This window comes from Neophocaena asiaeorientalis, unplaced genomic scaffold, assembly GCF_003031525.2.
Source record: "Neophocaena asiaeorientalis asiaeorientalis breed wild unplaced genomic scaffold, Neophocaena_asiaeorientalis_V1.1 scaffold406, whole genome shotgun sequence".
In the NCBI taxonomy this organism is placed as follows: Eukaryota; Metazoa; Chordata; class Mammalia; order Artiodactyla; family Phocoenidae; genus Neophocaena; species Neophocaena asiaeorientalis.
The window spans coordinates 184,476-196,160 of record NW_020173381.1 but is presented as its reverse complement, the minus strand read 5'-3'; the positions used below and the strand labels follow the sequence as shown (position 1 = coordinate 196,160).

The 11,685-nt window shown below is 40.0% G+C and overlaps 1 pseudogene; it reads left to right on the top strand.

The window, feature by feature from the left end:
• The first annotated feature begins 3,002 nt into the window (after nt 1-3,002).
• On the top strand, nt 3,003-11,450 carry LOC112400652 (sodium/potassium-transporting ATPase subunit beta-3 pseudogene; annotated as a pseudogene).
• The last annotated feature ends 235 nt before the right edge of the window (nt 11,451-11,685 follow it).

The window sequence follows — 11,685 nt, the reverse complement described above, 5'->3', positions numbered from 1 at the left end:
CTACAAGTGAATGAAATAAGCAGGACTCAAATCCAGGCTTTGTTTAACTCCCAAGCCTGTGGTGTTTATTAGGGTGCTTCTTTTTCAGATGGTGAGCTTTCAAACTTCAGCGTCATGTTGACTTTAATTGACTAAGTAGTAGAGTTCTTTTTTCATTCAATGACAATGAATGTAAATACCTTCATGGTACATAAATAGTATTTATTATTATGAAGTGTCATTAGCATTAACGCCCTAAACTCCAAGGCTCTAACTGCTTGGTTACAGAAAATTTGATGTTCTATAGATCAGTGCCTTTCAAACTTAAATATGCATTCAGATCACCTGGAGGAATCTGCTGAAAATGCAGACTCTAATCCAATAGATCCAGAGTGGAGCCTAAGATTCTACTTTTCTTTCTTTTATAAATTTATTTATTTAATTTGTTGGCTGCGTTGGGTCTGTTTCTGCGCACGGGTTTTCTCTAGTTGCGGTGAGCGGGAGCTACTCCTCCTTGCGGTGCACGGGCTTCTCATTGCAGTGGCTTCTCTTGCTGTGGAGCACAGGCTCTAGGCACGTGGGCTTCAGTAGTTGTGGCGCACGGGTTTAGTGGCACGTGATACCTTTCCGGACCAGGAATCGAACCTGTGTCCCCTGCATTGGCAGGCGGATTCTTAACCACTGTGCCACCAAGGAAGTCCCAGATTCTGCTTTTCTAACAATCTCTCAGGTGGTGCTGATGCTGTTTGATCTCAGATCATACTTTGAGTAGCAGGACTATGGAGTACTCTGCCATAACTATTTTTGGAATCCCCAGGGGTGCTTCCAGCTATCCAGGAATTTGTAGTCACAGATCAAGGATGTCTAGCTGAGTTACAACTCTCAAGCTTCTGGCTGTAGCTATTTTAGAGAGGTTCTCCTCTACACCAGAACTCTGCTTATGGTACCATTTCTATCTCCTTATATGAGTGGATTTGGAAATCTGCTATGCCAGATATTACTGGATCTGCATGCTATTGTAGTCCCTTGATATTAACCGTAAATGCTGGCTGATGAACAATAGCAGCCAAGAAGAGGGTGAATCAGACAGGCAAACACTACAGTCTTTTCTGCTGCTTGACAGGGAAGAGAGTGAGGGATCCCTGGACCATGGTTAGCATGGTTCATTCTGTAGGACAAACATATACCTGTGGTGTAGATGAAATATCTGCATCAAATCACAGCTTGATGGCACAGGCCATGGAAAGTATCCAGCTCAGTGCACTTGCTCTGATTCCATGCTTTTCAGGCAAATAAGTGATCACTGAAGATGGTAGTCAGGAACCATCATCTCTGCTAATGGTTCTCCTAGGGTTGGCAAGTGTTTAACAAGCATGCATTCTAGTCATTCATTCAGATAAACAATCTGTCAAAGACTACTAACACTAATTAGTAACTTACGTGAACCAAATACTGGCTAAGATTCTAGAGATATAGTATCTCTACTCTCAAGAAAATTTCAGTATGGAGGGAGACACAGACAAGTAACCTACAGTACATAGTGATGGGTGTTAGGGTTATTATCAGAGCTCATAGCAGAGCCATCTAACGCAAATTTTGGATGGGTGGGGAGGAGGCAGGGCAGTGGTGTGCTGGTTAATGTTTAATGATCAGTTCTCTGAAAAAAATAAAAGCCCTGATTTGTTAGTGTTTGGTGATTTTCATGGTGGAAATGCTGCCATCATGACCAGTTTCAAGCTACCAAATTGATGTCACTGAACATAGAGTTGTGCATAATAGGCTCTTGAAAGTCAGGATAAGTTAATTCTAGCACACCATTGGGGTAGAGAAGGCTTCCCAAAGTGAATTATGTCTAAGAAGAGATTTGAAGGAAAGCTAAAGTTAGTCCATCAAATGTGGAGGACAGACAAAGGGATTCCAATTAGAAGAAACAGCAATACAAATAACTCAGCATGGTCATAGGAAACATGTTGCTTTGGCAATAAGTGTTGATAGTCTGAATTAAAGTGTAGGAGGGAATAGTGTTAAATTTCCCAGTAGGCAGACTAAGCATATATTGATATTTAGGGCACCAGAAGGGTGGAGGAACCAAGGAAAAGAAAAAATTAGTTCTGATGAAATTATTAAGTGTATAATCAATAAATTTGGAAGAAATGTCAAAGAAAAATTATTATAACACTTGTTAAAATGGTAAGGAAGACTTCATTCAAGATTATTGCAACAAGGGAGAGACTATTGCAGCAAGGGAGAGAGACTGAACTCAACTCCAAATACCACAATGACAGCTGGGGATTTATAGTCTATGAGAAGAGTGAGGGGGTCAGTGTATAGAAAATTACTAAGAGGAGACATCAAGCGTAGGGATATTCTTGCCAAACTGTCTTAACAGGATTCTTTGCTAAAGGTAGGCCAAGGTTGAGTCTTAGTCAAGAAGAGGTCTCAGCGAAGCCTAATTAAAGTTTGGTCAAGGAGGGAGTCTTTGTCAGAAGCTATTTTAATTTTAACATACATGTGAGTTTAGTACTATTGAATTAGAGCAGAAATGGGAGTACCACAATATTTTTAATTCATAGGGCTTCTGGTTCTGGGGATGGGGAAAAGATACTTGGAAAGAGTCAAAAGATATTAATGCTGTAGAAATAGTAGAATTTCGTGGCTGATTAGGGATAGAGGAGAAGAATAAATCAAGAATTACTCTGGGTTTTCCCTGGTGGCGCAGTGGTTGAGAGTCCGCCTGCCGATGCAGGGGACATGGGTTCGTGCCCCCGTCCGGGAAGATCCCACATGCTGCGGAGCGGCTGGGCCCGTGAGCCATGGCCGCTGAGCCTGCGTGTCCGGAGCCTGTGCTCCGCAACGGGAGAGGCCATAACAGTGAGAGGCCCGCGTACCACAAAAAAAAAAAAAAAAAAAAAAAGAATTACTCTGGTTTTCTAGCTTCTGCAATTGGATGGTAGTGCCCATGAGATAGGTAACATTGGAAGAGGAGCACATTTAAAATGAAGATGATGACTCTGCTATCAGACATGTTCGAATTTGAAGTACTCGAAGAACATCAAGTGGAGATGTCCATCAGGCAGTCAGGTATATGAATCTGAAGCTCAGCAGAGAGGATTGGTCTGGAGTTATAGTCTTGGGAGTCACCAGTACATAGGCTGTAATTGTAATCATGAGAATGCCTCTTAGGGAAAGGGTATAGAGTGGGAAATGAGAAAAGGGTCAAGAAAAGATCCCTGAGGAACCCCAGCATATGGAAGAATCCAGCAAAGGGGACTGAGAAGGAGTGACTAGTGGAGTGAGAAGAAAATTAGTAGACAGTGGTACCCCAGGATTCAAGAGAGGAAACTGTTTCAAAAAAGGAATTCAACTGTTAAGGCATCAAGCAAGAAGACAACAGAAATGTGTCCACTGGATTTGGCACATGGAGATCTTCAGTGCCCTTGACAAGAGTAGTTTCAGTGGTGTGATAGAGATTCCATTTCAGATAGAGAAGCCATTTCAGAGTACACTGAAGAGTGAATGGGAGATTAAGAAGAGGAGTCAATGAGAATAGATAATTCTTTAGAAAAATTTTACTCTCAAGAGCCATTGAGAAATTGAGTGGTAGGTGGAGAGGAATATGGATCAAGTGAGGGTTTTTCAAAGATGAGTGATACTAGAGCAGGCTTAGATGCTACTATGATCTATTAGAATGATCTATAAAGAGAGATAAGGATGTAGGCAAAGTATCTGAAGATACTGGACAGGAATGGATGCAGAGTACAGGTGGAGAAGTGACCTTAAACAGCAGGCACTCATAATGTATAAACTCATTCTTAGGCACAGGCCTTATTGATAGAATGTCTCACCGTCTGTGGATAGGCAGAACATCAGGACATGAAAATATTGTAACATTTAGACTCTTCTGGTGTTTTTTAAACCAGTATTCATTAATAAACATTAACAAAACAGTTGTGTCACCTTCAGAACAGGGAAATCCTCAAAACAACAAGGGACTTATTTGTCTTTCATTTAACAACTATTTTTTGAGTAAACTGTGCCATGCAATGATCTAAATGCTGGAAATAAAATAGTGAACAAGTCATACCTGATTATTTCTCTTATAGAGCTTAAAGTGTACTGGGAGAGAAGTATATTAAACAAATAATTGTAATACGGTGTGATAAGGGCTATGATGGGAGAATTACTCTGTCAACACTTTACCTTATCTGGGAGTGGAGGAGTTAGGGTCAGAGGACTTCTAGAAACAGATATTAAGTTGGTATCTGAAAGATAAATAGGAGTTATCCAGAAGAATGGGGTCAAGAAATAGGGTGTGAGGAAGAGTTCCAGGCAGAGGTAACCGTATACATGAAGACCTTGACACCAAGGGAGTGTGATGCAGTTGAAGAACATAAGGTCAGTGTGACTGGACTGCAGAGAGTGGGAGGCAAAATGGTGGAAGAGGAAGCTGGAGAGGTAGCAGGGACCAGATTACACAGGGCCTTATATACTGTGTTTTGGATTCTGGTATTTATCTCAAGACCCAGGGGAAGACATAGCAGGGATTTAGGCAGGGAAATGAGCCTGACAGGATTTACATTTTGAAAACATTCTAGCTGCACTTCTGAGAATTGATTGGAGGGGGCAAGAGTGGAGGGATGACTAAAAGAGTTGAGAGGCTATTGCAGTTGTTTGGATGAGAATCATGGTGACATTTGCTAGGATAGTAGGGGTAGAGATGGAGAGAAGTAGAAGTATTTTAGAAGTATTTGCAAATTAACAGCTCTTGGTAAAGAATTGGATGTGGAGAATGAGGGAGAAGAACGTGTCAATGATTCCTAGGTTTTTGGCTTGAACAACTGGTTGGATGAGGCAATGGCAGCTTTTACTGGGACAGAGAAGAAAGGCAGAAGAGGAGGCTGCAGATGATCAAAGTTTGGTTTTTTAGAAGAACTAACTCACTATCATCATTCTCTTACCAGATGCATCTGGTAAGACTCCAATCAAATATAATTCCAAGAGTATCTGAAAAGCTCTAGTATTACTTTTATCTTCTTAATATCTTGAGTGCCTATGGATGGCTGAAGGGTTTAGCTTATGTTTTTTTGCCTTACTGTGTTTGACCTTCATAATTCATTTAATTATACTTCTTTTTCTGACCTCATTATTGCTTTTTCTGAACCACTTCTACCAAACTAGACCAATGGTGCATTTATGTTCATGCTGAGTTCAACTCTTAGTAGGGACATGAATTTATAGTAGGGACGCTGTAGATGTATGCTTCTTATATTTTTAATATGGATTTTTTCAAACGTATTTACCTAAGTAGATAGTAATAGATTAACATATTCTCACCAACTAACTTCAATAATTATCAATTTATAGTCAATTGTATTTAATCCATCCAAACAGGATGGACTTTAAAGAAATCACTATTATTCATAAAACAATTAACAATATTTCTTAACATTATATTTCCACTTAGTGTTCTAATTTTCCTGAATGCCTAATTTTCCTTTTACAGTTTCTTTGAAACGGGATTCAAATAAGTCCATACATTGTATTTTGTGGATGTCTCTTAAGTCTCTCAATTCATTGGTTCCCTGTCTCTGTTTTTATTTTTAAATTATTATTTCAATTTATTTGTTGAAGAAAACAGGTTGTTTATCCTGTAAAGTTTCTCACATTTTGGATTTTGCTGATCACATCTCTGACGTGTTGGTTAACGTATTCTTTTGTTCCTTATACTTCCTGTAAACTGGTAGATCTAGAGCCTTGATCTGATTCAAGATTGATTTTTTTGGGCAGTAATATTTTTTTTTTTAGTAATATTTCATAAATGTTGTGTGTATTTCCATCAAGAGGTACAGAATATCTGGCTGAATCTCTTCTTTGTGATATTAGCAGTCATTGATAGTCATTACCTAGATTCATTATTTCATTAGGGGTTTATAAGATGGTGATATTCCAATTCTATAATTCTTCCTTCATTTACTAGTTGCAATATGTCTATAAAGGAAAAATTCCTCTCGAAAGCTATTTCATCACTCTGAGGGACAGCTTGGATTCCCTTAGCACCATCCTCCAAAGGTGACCAATGAATATATTTTTCAGAGTCATTATTACTCATGGGTTTTTAACATTTTTGATGTGTTTCAATTCATAAGTTCATTGCAGTTATTATTCTTAATGATATTCAAATTGGCATTGTAGCCCTTCTCAAGTTGGTTCCTGAGTGCTTTTGACACTACCCCAATCGTCTTTGATAGCTTTCTTGCTTTCTGATATGATAATTAATAAAACCATATGAATAAATAATTTTAAATATTTATGACATGTTAAGTGCATGATTGTGGCTCTAAATTACCATTTAGTTATGCTTTGTATAACAGGATATAAACACTACCCTCATCTCCAGTCTACGGAATGCTAAGTTGACACACAAGACAGTCAAAGCTTCCTTTCATTCAATATCTGACTAATTTATGGCTTTACAGAAAAATAAACAGCCAGCACATGATTTCATCTCCTAAACAAAGCATTTACACTTATCTAAATATGTTTTTTAAATGAGGTGGAATTTCTTCCTTCTTAAAAATATGTTTCTGGAACTACTAAAAAATTTGCATTTTCTAAATAGCTGATAAAAAACATCCCTCCATATTGTTGAAGAAGGGAGGCACTGGGACCACCAGTAAGACTTGGTTTAAGTATGCCAGTCAGACTTGACTTCTTTCCATCCTGCTGCATCAGAGGCCATGCTCTCCTTTTTAGTTTCTTCTTTTTTGCAGCCTTTAGTGTCTTGGTTAGCCACCCCAGTCCCAGTGGATTTCCCTTTTGCTCCTCCTTTCCCTCTTGTTTGCACATTTTTCCTGAAGGTTTATTCTTTCTTGTTGCCTTTTGTTTCTGGCTTAGTCTCAACTTTGGAAGGAACAGGTTTGGCTACAACCTGTGAATCTCCTCTTGGGCTCTTTCTTTACTGCCTCTTTAGCTGAATTGACCTTCTTCTTAGAAATCTTGGTGGTGGCTTCAGTGAGGAAGATGCGTGCCTGGGTGCCTAGGAGTCTTCACAAAGCTGGGCTACTTTGCTGCTGCCAATCCCATAGCCTGAACTCCTGGGGCCCAAGATGGGAGTGGATCAGATGTCTGCCCATTATTTTGATTTAATATCAGGAATCTCTCTCTCTCTCTCTCTCTCTCTCTCATCATCCTCTATCACTATCATCTGTGTACTCATCCCTCTCTCTCCCTTTTTAGGTAAATGGTAGCATACTATACGTGCTTTTCTCCACCTTGTCTTTTTCACCTTAACAATATACCAGGAGATCATTCCAAAGTAGTATACAGAGTATATATTCCTCATTCTTTTTACAGCTACATAATACTCCTAAATGGGGATGTATTGCAATTGATTCAAAGAGTCCTTTATTGATGGACATTTGTTTTTTTTAACCTTCTGCTATTACATATAGAACTGCAGTGAATAATCTACTGCATATGCTTTACTGTTATTTTTGCCAGTGTATCCTTGGGATACATTCCTAGAAGTGGGATTACAGGGTCAAAGGGAAAAAGCTTTATGTAATTTTGCAAGATTCGACAACTTCCCCTCCATTGGGGTGGTACTATTTTACATTCCCACCATCAAAGCATGAGAATGTCTGTTCACAGCCTCACCAAAGACTATGTGGTCAAACCTTTGACTTTTTGCCAATCTGATAAGTGAGAAATTATATCTTATTTTAGTTTTAATTTAGACTTCTCTTATGAGTAAGGTTGAATATTATTTCATATATTTAAGAGAACTGTCTTGACAGTTTAAAAAACATGTTCAATGTGTTTCAATCTGTTATAGTCTTTTTTTTTGGTATACTCTTTTTTTATGCTCAAGTTCTATCTTAGGCCAGTGGAAGACTCTTCAGGCTATCTCCTGTGTCCTTTTGACATGACCTCAGCATTCCTTTATTTTTTTACCCTAGTAATCTTTGACCACTTCTTTGCTAAATGATATGACAAGATATTCTAGACTTATCTTGTACATTAAGTGCCTGAGAATTGGCATCAGCCATTTCTCTAAGCTGCTGGAGGAATAATAATTCTATTTGCTAAGCCTCATATCCACATGCACATTCATAGCACTTATCATCACCTGACATTACAGTGTGTATTGTCTGATTCTTCCTCTATATTCTAAGAATTTAGAATGTAAGCTACATGGAGGGTTAACACTTTTTTTTGTTCACTAATGTATCTCGAACACCTAGAACGAAACCTGATATACAGAGGTTCTCAAAACCTGCTTCTTTCCATTTATCAGAGGTCATGATTGCAGCCCTCTACATGAGGAGATGGGTGATCATCCGGAGACTGAGCCCAGGAGTCACTATCATTCATTCGTTCATTCCCATGTACTGAATGGCTGGTATGTAACAGACAGTGTTCTAGGCAAGTTGGTAATGTTTGCGTTAGGCCTGAGGCTCAGGCAAAACCTCTAGCCACACTGATCAGGCAGAAATGATTCCTCTTCAATGTCAAACTTGAGCTAAACTAATAGGGTCAAGTAACCACCTGAAATAAAAGGAAATGGTGGATGGGACTTCCCTGATGGTGCAGTGGTTAAGAATCCACCTGCCAATGCAGGGGACATGGGTTCATTCCCTGGTCTGGGAAGATCCCACATGCCACGGAGCAACTAAGCCCATGTGCCACAACTACTGAGCCTGTGCTCTAGAGCCCACGAGCCACAACTACAGAAGCCTACAACAAGAGAAGCCACCACAATGAGAAGCCCATGCACCGCAATGAAGAGTAGCCCCTGCTTACTGCTACTAAAGAAAGCCCACATACAGCAACGGAGACCCAACGCAGCCAAAAATTAAATAAATAAATAAATAAATCTTAAAAGAAGGACACGGTGGGAGTATTTTCTTCCCTCAGGACTCCTCCTTCATGCAATGAAGACATGGCACCAAAGCTTCATACATTAAGCAAATATATGTATATTTTACTTATTGTTTACATTTCCAGATGTTGTCTATGATAGCTGTATTCTATGTAGTTTACATCAAACTCATCTCTTTTATGTGAGAGGGAAATCAGAGTAGGCCAGGACTAATATTTTTTGAAGTCTTATTGTGTGCCAGACATTTAAAAATAGATTTTCTCACTATATTTTGTATTATAGTCTCCTGGAAGATAAAGTAAGGAGGAAAAGAAAGCACATTTTTAAAAGACTTTATTTTTTTTAGATCAGTTACAGTACTTTTTTTTTTTTAAAAAAAGGAAATAGTATAAGGATTTTCTATTCTTTTCCTAGCTCCAGGAGGTAATTCATCTTACAACACAGAAGAGTCAACAGGTACCATTTGCAAAGGATTTCCCATTTATTCCTCACACCACTGTGGTAAAGTGAGGGATTTTGTCACATCCACTGAGAAGACTGAGGCTCAGAGAGGTGATAATATATAAAACTCTATCAGTCATTTCTAGATTAGAGCAGTGGTTCTCAAACTGTCTTGTGTCATCTGTATAACGTGTAAACACTAATTACTGGGCCCCATCTGGGTGAGGCCCAAGAATATGCACTTCCAGCAAGTTCCCAGGTGATGCTGATGCTGCTGGTCCAGGGACCACAGTTGGAGAACTACTGATGTGAATAACAAACAAAAATGACATTTACTTTTTACGAGGATCTAGAGAATCACTGCGAGCTGAGAGGGCTGTTGGAGGTACATGCCTGGGGTCAAAGCAAAGAGGATACAGAGTGCAGTGTGCCCAGGCCCATGCTTTGCGCCATTGACTCAGACAGTGGCTGACACTATGTCACTCTCCTAAAGTGTGAGGGGACCAGTCACTGGTCCACAGAACTGTTCATGTGGCATTGTGATTTCATCATGTCTCCCGCCCTGGGGAGCCCTGTGGTTGAGGGATTAAGCACCAGCCTCCCAAAAATCTCCCTTGATCTTAAGAGCTATTCAGGTTACTTCTTATTAAATCCCTAATTCAGACCAGGCTATGGGAAGTTAGGAGAGGTGAAGTAAATCAGGGACACTGTCTTGTAAATGCCTGCTCAGTAGTGAAACCTGGAATTACAATAAAGCTTTCTCACTGTGTCCCTGAAACTACCAGAGCTCTGAATGCTCTAATCTCCCTGTGCAGTCGATGGTGGCCAGGATATTACTTTTTGATCATTTTTTATAGTGAGCTGTATTACTTGTAAGTGATTCTATTACCGAAAAATTTAAAACGTCCTATGGCAAATAACAAAAGCAATAACATCCCAGCAAAGCTTGTCTGAAATGGTTAGAGTAAATATTTGCAAATTAGGGCTAATTCTCATGATATATGAAAGCATTCTCAGCAACCAGTATAGAGAGATGGACAAATGATGCTGTGGTAAGCAGCCTCTAAGACGGCTCCAATGAGCCGGAGCCTCCCTTCCTGAGCGGCGCCGGGAAGCCGGGGACCCCTTCCTGGAGCCCGGAGCCTGCGGCCCGAGCGCCCCCGGGGCCTTATTTGTACGCAGCGCGCCTTTGTACGGAGAGACTCTGGCGGAGGTGCCGAGCGGTTCAGCGAAGCTAGACCCTGCTCCACTCCCAGGAAGAGGAAATTTCCACCCCTGCAGCTGTCTTGTGACTCACGCTGCCACCCCAACCAGTCGGAAAGAGTGGGAGTATTGAGTGTGTACTGTACACTGAATGTACAGCAGTGGGTTAATCACACAAGCGCATCATACACGAAAACGCACTTGTATTTGAACAGTGAAAAGACCCTTAAACAAAGGTTTGATCTTGCCCTTTTACCCAGGCTTTTATGGGTTCCTGGCTGCACTCTTCTCATTCACAATGTGGGCTATGTTTCAGAATCTGAACCATGAGGTTCCAAAATATCGTGACCAGATAGTCCAGGACTTATGGTTTTTCCAAAGTCAGTGACTGCGTTGTAATATTCATTCAATCTGTCTGATCCAGATTCCTATAAAGGGTACATTGAAGACCTAAAGCCATATGACTTAGAAGAACAGAAGAATCTCACAGTCTGTCCTGATGAAGTGCCTTTTGAACAGAGAAGTCCAATTTATGTTGCATGTCAGTTTTTTACTGTCTTACTTCAAGCATGTGGTGGTGTGGATGATCCTGAGTTTGGTTACACCAGAGGAAAGCCTTGTATTCATGTGAAAACAGAGTAATTGAATTAAAGCCTTAAGGAGAACCAACTATAGAATGTATTTCGAAGGATGAAAGCACAGCTACTCTATCAACTTATCCTCCCAATGGAATTATAGGAATAAAATATTTTCCATATTATGAGAAAAAACTGCATGTGAGGTATCTACTGCCATTAGTTGACATCTAGGTCACCTTTGACCCTGCAGTACCGTAAAAGAAGTAACAGTCAAGTGAAAGGTAGATGGATTACCCAATTGAAAACACCAGGATGTTCTTGACAAGTTCTTAGGACGAGTTGTGTTCAAAATCACAGTGTGTGCATAGTAATGAGTTAGGATATCTCCACAGACTAAATGTTATGTTGTCTGTCTTTATTTTGTATCAGCTGGACCTGCCATTCTAGAATTATGAGACCACCCTGGACAAAGGTAGGGTGGTACATGACACTGGGGTAACATCATAATGTGCTTCTAGATCATAGTGTTCAATGTCCTTTGAAGTAACTGCCTGTTGCCTCTGCTGCCTTTTGAATCAGTGGACAGTCACCAGATAGGGACTG